Source organism: Melozone crissalis, unplaced genomic scaffold, assembly GCF_028551555.1.
Source record: "Melozone crissalis strain CALT ecotype California unplaced genomic scaffold, PUWL_Pcris_2 ptg000027l_1, whole genome shotgun sequence".
Lineage (NCBI taxonomy): Eukaryota > Metazoa > Chordata > Aves > Passeriformes > Passerellidae > Melozone > Melozone crissalis.
The window spans coordinates 22,923,512-22,933,261 of NW_026535805.1; the positions used below are offsets into that span (position 1 = coordinate 22,923,512).

Below are 9,750 nucleotides of genomic sequence, written 5' to 3' on the forward strand. Positions count from 1 at the left end.
CAGAGCAGTTTTAAGGCACTTTCTTGAAGAGATCAATTTTAATGGAACTATTTAAAAACTAAGTAGATTATTTAAAAGGACTAATTTATGGAAACCTTCTGCAGAGTTTTACTCAGATAAACACAGATCAAAGAAATAAGTATAAACACATACCTCTTCTTATTTAGCATTTGGGAGCACATGTTTTGAAGCTTTCATTCTTTGAAGCTGTTTCATTTAACAGGGAATGGATCTGCATGGGCAGATCAGTGCACTATGTAAGGGCCAGCTGGCACTGTCCTGTAGCTGTCACAGAAATGTCTCCAGCCTCCTTCTGCAAAGCTCCATAACCAGGTCTGGTCAGTGTGGGAAGTCAGAAACCCTCAGAGTAACGGTGGTGGCTTGAACTACAAATACCATTAATCTGGAGAGAATCAAATCCTTCAATCTGTTTTTAATTTTTTTTTAATCACTATTTGTTTTAAAGCTGCTTTTTAGAAATTTTGAATCAAGTGATGCTTTCTTGTCAGTCTCTGGATTTTGCAGGATCACAGGGTCATGTATCACATGGGTGGGGCTAGGCACTTCTTCTCCTGTCTCTCAGCTCAGGTGTCATGGCAGATGTCTGTATCAAAGGCTCACATTACAAAATCTTGATCCTGCTTCTTTTTGTAGTCAAGAAATATGACTACCCTCAAAATCCCTCCTCATTACTTATGTCTCCTAATTGTTTTTTCCTCCACAAATACAGGGTTTGGCTTTTTTTTTTTTTTTCTGGTTCATGAGAATAAAATATACTTCCCCGGAGTAATTGGTCTCACTGCCCTTTCTTGCAAAAATACACTGGAAATCCTCGGAAGGTTTCTCTGGAATATTTTTCACATTTTGGAAACCCTACTCCAACACAATGCTATTGCATGACATGACACCAATAATTTACAGGTCATTTTCCCTCTTTTTCCACAATAAGGGATGACTGTCCCAACTAATTCTTATGCCAACAGGTAAAAATACTAAGTAAACACATTTTCTTATCTTTAGTCCAGGACATGAGGTTTAATGCCAAGGGAAGATAAGGAAGAAAAATTAAGTAAGCTGCTTTTGGTTTTGCTAGGGTGGCTAGTTGCACATGAAGAATCAGCAAAAGTGCTACTTCATAGGACAGCAATTTTTAGCTGATGTCAGTGAAATAAATGGTGCAGGTTGTGCCAACTTTGTGCCCTTTGGCACTCGTCATTGATCAGATGGACCAGGCCATGTGATATCCACTGGTTTCAGATTATGCCTGTACATAGGTAGTCTTTCTATGCTGACAGTGTTTTACAGAAAGAAGGGAGATGAAGGGAAAAGCAAAGGATTTTGTATGGACTGGAAAAAGTAGATGTAAAAATGTAGGGCTAGATCATCCCATGGGCACAGCATTATGGCTCAGGGACCAGGGAGAGCCCTGGATCTCCCTTGAATTCCTTGGGGAGAGCAAATGGCAAAAGCATGCAGGTATGTAGTTACTGGTCTGATTCCTTCCAGTGCCCAACAGGCAGCAGTCAAGAGATGGAGATAAGAAAGGATGGCATGTAAATTCTTGGCATAAATTTTGGGGGGGAACTATTTTCTCATTTTTTGTGACATATCCATCCTTTTGCCAGAGACTTAAACATTGAATCTGAGCCTAAAGCCAGTTCCTTTACTGGGGTCACTGCAGTCAGCAGCTCATCATGTGAAGTGCATGATAAACACTACTCACTGTAGCTGAGGTTATATTGTCACCACCTGCCTAAGCACTGATCAGTTGTCAAACAATGATTGAGCTCATTAAAGAAATGTAGAAATGAGTAATTTTTGGGTAGACACCAGGAAAACAGACCTCTGTAGTGCAGTCTGACGAGTGGCCCAAGAGTGCCTGTGCCCCTGTGCCCTCCTGGGCTCCAGCAGCAGGGAGCAGCCAGCCACATTCACAGGAGTGTCCTCAGCTCAGTCTCTAGTGCACTGAACATCTTCTCTCCCAGTCCCAACACATTTTATCTACCTTTGGGGAGAATGATGTGTGATATAGCAAACAAAAAAAGAAAATAGTAGCAGCAAGTAGTGGAAAGAGATGAGCTGCCTTGAGGATTTTCATCATGATATTTCAATTCCAATCTGCAATTCCTGTCATTCTATTTTGTTCGATTCTGTTTCCAAACTCTGTGTTGTAATCACAGAATTTTAGGCATGATGTTTAGAAATTATCTAAGCCCCTTATCCTTGAATGTAATTGCATTTGTCTGCTTATCTTGTTAGTTAATATTCAACTTCTATTGATTTCAAAGGTCTTTGACTGTAGCTGTATATATCTTTACAGGTTCAGAAAGAGGTAAGTTTATTGCTCATACGGTTAAGAAAAAAAAAAAAAACAAACCAAGCACCTATTAAAGGACAATCTGTGGGTTTCTCCTTCTACACAGCATTTCACACGGTGACAGAGCCTGTGTGTGAGTGAGAGAAAGAAGAAGAATGGAGAAGCCCAGGAAAACATTTATTGGTTTGGTAGATAAGGCAATGGCAGCTGCCAACTCATTGCGTCCTGATGAACTGCTCTTTTCTTACAAGGGAATTCTCTACCCTACTACTGTTTGCAGTCCTGAAATTTTCAAAGCCTTGGAGTCCTTTGAAGCCAGAAGGGATGATGTAATTTTGGCAGGATACCCTAAATCCGGTGAATATATTTAAATTATTTTTATAAACAAGGTTCTGTAATAGCAAGTAACAAGGTTTGTACTAAATATATGAAATATATATAATATGATACATAACTTATGCTAAATAATTGTATTTAGAATGTTCACCAATATTTTAAAACTGATTTCCTTCTCAAAAAGCTCCAGAAATTATTTACGAATATTTGACATAGGAAATTTTCCATTAGACTGTGAAAAACATTCTGGTTTTCTTTTCTATAGCATCAGATGGTTTCTGTTATTTTTACTTTTATAGTCATGAAGTTAAATGCACAAACTGGAGAGAATCAAAATACAGTTTTTACACCAGAGGTAACTAGATCGCCTGATATTCCACAATCTACTCAGTTAAGAGTTTTATATTTTTACAATGAAGCCCTTGGTGCCTTCAAATGGTATATTCAATACTCTTTAGTTTATTGCACATAGATGTAAGGAAATAGCTATCAAAAATATTTTTGTATTCCTTGAAGTGATTACATTGTTTTTTAAGTATTCTTTAAGGAAAATCAAGAGGACATCTTTCCTAGGGTTGCAAGTTTACCCTACCTATTTGCTCAATATGCCTCAAAGCACTGGTCCACATGAAATTCAAAAATTTGGATTAGCTGTGCCTCAGATACACTTTAATTTTGGTGTTTCTCTCTTACAGAAATTGGTTCACACTGCTTTACAGTGGATAGTCATAGCTGAAAGGATTGTGAAGTTTTTGCTTTTTTATTGATCTTTCTTTTTGAAGAAATGTTATGCACTGGATTGCACTAGATAAGATTGCAGTGAGAAAGATGTAGGCATCCAGTGTCCAGAAGTCAGGACATGGTAAATCAGAGATGGGAGATCTGTGCAGGCTCTTTGTTATCTTTTGAAGAAAAAGATAACAAGCGTGTCTAGGAAATGTCCCTTCAGAGGGTTTTTCCTATTGTTAAAGAAAATGAGTGCAAAATTTTTTGATCTAGTTCTGCTCCTGTCTTGAAGTACTGTGACCCATCTTTCTTCCAAAGATAATCCAGCAAACCAGAAAACTCTTAATACATTAGGTTTTTGAGTACAGGTTCATCACCCCAGTCTCCCTTATATGTGTCACAATAAATTTATTACATTAAGGCAGATTTTCCTCGTTGAATCTCTGTGGTTCTTCTCCCTGATTAGTCAGTTTACAGTATACAAGTTAATTGACAGTGTACTGAAGTGTTCGAGTTGGAGAAATATCTCCTTATGAGGAGTAAAGGTAGGATCCTGGGTGGTGATTGACCAGACAGTCAGCTGTGATTGTATGACATGAAAGGAGACCAGGTAACTCACCTGGTAGTACTTGCACCTCTTGGGTTTCCTGGTAAATCCATTTCTGTCCATTCTAAATGTTTTACTGTACTTTTCATCTTTCAGGCACAAACTGGCTAAGTCAAATCTTAACTGATCTGATAGCCATATCTCAAAAGAAAACACCAGGTAGTGAAAGCAGTGTGAATGCTGAAGAACAAGAAGAATTCCCCTACCTCGAAGTTGGAGATGCTGAGAAATATAAGGTGGGAACAGAATATATATGGAAATGATCAACATTATGTGCTTCAAATACTGAGTATATGAAGTATGATCTATTCTATTGTTTCATACGAACTTTACCACTCCTCTTTTTGTGGCATCTGGTCAGGATTAATTTACCCTGGACTGTCAAATACTGAACACATACAAATAAAGAGACACTTCATTGGGACTGAGAGGAGAACATACCATGAGATACATATAAACTTCAGAAATTCAACATAGCATCTTTTGTATTTAAGAAGAGCTTCATGAAGTGTCAAATCATGTAATATTAGCATTTGTCTCTTTTACTAGCTCTTCTTCCTCCTCCTCCCCTCTCTCAGTCTTTGAGATGCTTCAGCTTTCAGAGACAGCTAATCTGTACCCCACCTCTAGGTTTGATCCCTTGTCTACCAGACCTGAAGAGAATTATCACTGAAGAGAACAAACAATGGATAGTCCTTTCTCCAATTGCTCATAGGCTTTTGAAGATTAGAGCTACTCAGAGCAGCCCACTAATATCCCAGGACAACACTGACTAAAAAACAAAAAAACCCCACTTCAATCAGCCAATAACTGTAGATAAGTTCATCAAGGCCACATGTTAGCACAGTTTAATGAAAAGAATACTTGTACTAACTGTCCACTTTCCCCCTTCCAATTCTTCAAGCGAATGACCAAATTACCTTCTCCAAGATTTATGGTTACTCATCTCCGTCCTGAAAATCTTCCCAAATCTGTCTTCCAAAACAATGCCAAGGTGAGTGCTGATTTTAATGTATGAAAGCAAACAATTCAACAGATTTATTTTTTAAAGAGCCAATGTAGTGCTTTCCTGCCAATATTCAGAATCAGTCTTTTTTACACAAGTGTTTAGCCTGGCCATTTCTACATGTTTAAGGCTCTACATATTTAAGAAGTGCCATTCACCTCACTTAACCACAGTTTGCCCTTATTTGTCCCTTTGCGACAGTTTCCACAAGAGAGTTGCAGGATTTAAACAAATCCTCCAGAGACAAAATGGATTTTGATGTGATTTCCTGTGGGAGGAATTTTATGGCATTGTTGCAAGTGAGGGCTTCAAGGTGTCAAATTTCCATGAGAATTTATATTTTTGTGAGTTTTCCACTTAAATGATGAACTATGCTTGTATTGAGCAAAACATACTTAGATTCTGCATAAATAATTTGGTTAATCAGTTAAAGATAATAATTCTAGGCAACCATCTTCTTATGGTACCAAAGCAAAATTAATTGCTGCATTCCCGGATCTGGGAATGAAATTACTACTTCTTGCAGGAGCAAGCAAGGCATTAGAAATCCCCAACTGCAGTTATAAAGTATATTATTGTTATTTCTTTTTTTGTGCTGTAGTCCGCCCTGTCTTTCTCTCTAAGTAGTAATATAATTCTTTTCTAGATATTGTTACTGATTCGTAATCCAAAAGATGTTGCTACATCTTTCTACCACTTTTGCAATGGCCTGCCTACTCTTCCCTCCTATGAGACCTGGGATGATTTCTTCACAGATTTCATGACAAAGAAAAGTACAGTATAATTTTTTGTCTGTTTCAATTGTCCAATGATTTCTTGTTGTGTAAAAACCTTTGTTCTTTGGTAAATCAGCTTCTCTAGGAATTTTTAGTTTACAGTACAAACCAGAGATTAAACACTGAGAGTTAGAATTCTGAAGTTTTCCATGCTTGCCTTACTGCTTGAGGATAAATATTTGTCAAAACTTCACTTCCACAGGCTTTTTTAATTTGTACAAACTTGTATTTTTCCTGGAAGAGGCAGTTCTTCCTTATCTCTGTCTTGGGTCCCCCCTACTCCCTGCCCTCCTATGTCCATCATGTTCTGTCCATGGAACTTTATAATCACCTCCAAACCAAACTGGATGAAAGGAATTATTTGGTCTAAGTCTAGTGCATTAAAAAGGGGACAATTTCTAATGAATTTTTAAAAAGTAATAGCACTAGTTTAAAGTTATGAGTTTTAGGTAGCACATGTCCAGCAGAAGAGAGGTTCAACAGAGTTTTAGACTGGATTAAGGGAGTCTTACAAGATGGTTGGCAAGATGATAGCTTTTTTGGTGAACTCAGAGCTGACTTGAAATGCTAACAAGTTTTATTTTCTGAATTCCAAATGGTATCATATACCTAAGACGGGAGCACAACTGATAATTGCCACAGAAGGGTGTGAACTTTGTCATAAATCTGATTAATAAAGCCCTTGGCTGACACAACTTAATGAGCAAAACTTGCATAATCTAAAATTATTCTTCATCTTTGGATCCTTTTGCTTTATTTAGTGGCCTGGGGATGCTATTTTGAATACCACTCTGAATGGAACAAATATGCTGACAAAGAAAATATTATGACAATAACTTATGAAGAGGTAAAAGAGGTAAGGTTTTCAATATTTACAAATGCTTTATACTTGAAGGGACGTTTTTTTTTAACTAATATACTCTTATATGAATGCAGGGCATCCAAGGTGTGTGAGACAGATTCTTCTTTTAAGAATCTGTTTTAAGGGAAGAAGTGGTGAAATTCAAACATAAAGGCCCTCTTAATATTTTGCTTGTGAAAATGATTCTTATTTTTTATTTATCTGTAAGTCTGGATATGGCATTCAATACCATGGTTTAGTTGAGGTGCTAGAGCATGGGTTGGACACGATGATCTCTAAGGTGTCTTCAAACCCGGTCATTCTGTGAATTCTGTAATATAAGCCCAAATAATTGTAAATCTAAATCAACAGTAATCAATCTTTGGGAAGGAGCTCTTGTGTTTTCAGCAGGGTATATTTTACACAACTGTAAATCATATATAATATTTTGTAATCTACAGGAAGGCAGCTCATGTCTCCTCCAAAACAATTAAGGAGAAGAGAAACATTATGACCCACCCTAGTCCTAGAGAACTCTGTGAATACACTATGTATGCAGCCAGCAGATAGATATAGGGAAGTGCAAACACCTTGGAAAGCAGAGTCATTTGTTTGAAAGTCATGCCACATCTTACATTCCTCATTCTAGAATCCTGCCCTGAGCGTGAAAAACATAGCTACATTCTTTGGAATTCCTCTGACTGAGGAACAGCTCCAGCTGGTGGTAGAGAGGAGTAGCTTCCAGTCCATGAAGAAAAACTCAGACAAGACCCATGGGTCACTTGGCAATGTTCTCTTTCGCAAAGGTAGGAAGCTCCAAGGGGCTCAGAGGTAGAAATGTGCCACTCTGTGGGACATGGGCCATCCTTTGGTTCCTTTTCCTGCACTCACGTTACAATTGTAAGTTAGTGTCAAGCAGGTGATCACTGCTTTGCTTGAGAAGACTATCCAAGGAGGGCTGGTGAGGAAGATGCACAGCAAGGGTCTCACAGCAGAGCCACTCTTGGCTGCTCACAGATGGCTGGCAGGAAGGAGGAACTGTCATGTGTCTGAATTCCTCTCCACCTCTGTGCCTGGATCACCAAGTGCCCAGCCTTTGGAGCTGGCAGCACTGGGCCAAACTCAGCCTGAGTGGAGTGACCACACTGTAGGAGAGTATGGGAATCTTCTGAGATGGCCACTGCCAAACTCTTGTTCACTCTTACACACTAGAAGTAAGCCAAGCTAGCAAGAATCAAGACGGACATAAGAGAGGGAAGGGAAGGGAGTAACCTTAGCAGTGTAGTGTGGGGGACATGGACATGAGGAGGGCATCCAGGTCGTCAGAATCTATTTCTGCAATTTACATTAAAGAAATGACTACACAAACCTGAAGCTGCTGAAGGAGCAGAAGGTCAGCTCTGCCTCCTGGCAGATGATTCTTAATTAATTCTTCATGATCTTCTTCTTTTCCAGTCATAGCTGTCTAGAGGAGAGAGATGGAGTGAAACAGGATTTTAGGCTGCCTTTTTGAACTAAGTCACGTAAAAAGGAGTTTGTTCTTTAACATTGTAGGAAAAGATGATTCACATATCTATATAACTCCACCGAATGCACAAAATTACATTGGTATAGAAAAATGTTTAATCTGGAAAATGGATCTACACGATTTAGTGCACAATGCAATAAAAATGACACCTCTATAAAAAAAAAAAAAAAAGAAATGTCTTGGTTTTCAAGAGTTTGTCCCTGCTCCTTTGAAGGTGGTGTAAGTGACTGGAAGAATCTTTTCACTGAAGATCAGAATGAGAAAATGGACAAAGCATTTGAAGAACATATAGCAGGAACAAAACTTGGGAAAAAGTTGAAGTATGACTTGTACTGCAAAGCCTGAAGACAAATGAAATATGATCAGAATAAGAACTTTGCAAGGCAGACTCAGACCATCTGAATGCTATACACTGGAAAACTAGATCAAAGGATCTAAGCACCTAAGAATTGCTGTAATAGTCATTGCTGCAGACTTTACAGCGACACTAATGAGTGATGAGCATTTTGTTTTGTGGTGAGATCTTTGGCTACACCCATTTGCTGAAGAAGATGTCAAGTAATCCTATTTACAAAAACTCAACAGCCCTTTTCCAGCTGTCACCGGGAAGGAAATGCCTCTTTTCTTTCTAGACAAATTCTATCTCTATAGATGATTTCTAATTATTTAGTATGCAGGTTATTTTTACTTAAAAAATGTTTCCAATCAGTCAACATCTTTACAGAAAATATCACTCGCAGAAATAGGGATATGACAGAAGCTTTATGACAAATGAGATCATCCATGACTTCGGTACAAATTGAATCAAAGCTAGAGAAAGCTGAAAGAAGGGGAAAATGGATCAGCATCCTTAAGGGTCTTCATCTTTCTAAATGCAAAATGCCAAGATGGATTTCAGATTATGGGCTGAAGTTAACAGGCAAGATTCACTTGGAGGCACTCCTTTCTAGAGAATGACAGAGCAGCCCAGATTGGAAGAGACCTTGAAAAATCATCTGGTACTACCTTCCATGGGAAAGGGAGCCTGGATGAGATTCTATCTGGATATCATATCTCAAAAATCTCCAGTGATGAGCATTCTACCACATGGCTGGAGGCTTTCTTCCAGCAAATGGTTGTTCTTGCTGTAAAGAATTTACTTCATTTATCAAGATTAAACATCCCCAAATGAAACTTGACCTCACTGCCTCCTTTCCTCTCCATGTGGTGTCTGGTGAATAGGGAGCCTTTATCTTCTTTGTAGCTGCCCTTTAAGTACTGGAAATTGTGATGAGGGTATCCCTGAGCCTTCTCAACTTTATGGTCCTCCCTTGGAAGCCCTCTGCTTTCTTTGTGTCATTCATGAAAATGCCTCTGTTGAGGTAGCGGGGTTGTCAGGAGTGATGGTGTGAGACATGGCTCTACCCAGATCTCTTGTACTGCCATTGGGATTTGCCTCTCTAGACAGAGTATTTCAGATTTTTCCAGGGACCTGTTCTGGAAACATAAGGCAAATTGAGGTCCTCTAAATACAGTTGAATTCAAACCAGGAAAAGCCCCAGCCAACATATAGATCCATCCCCTGGGCAGATAAAGTGTAAAGATAAAAGATAGAGTTGGCAGGAATTAAATAT

The 9,750-nt window shown here is 38.6% G+C and overlaps 1 pseudogene; it reads left to right on the forward strand.

Annotated features, from left to right (window-relative positions):
• The first annotated feature begins 217 nt into the window (after nt 1-217).
• LOC128939302 (sulfotransferase 6B1-like) lies at nt 218-9,211 on the forward strand (annotated as a pseudogene).
• The last annotated feature ends 539 nt before the right edge of the window (nt 9,212-9,750 follow it).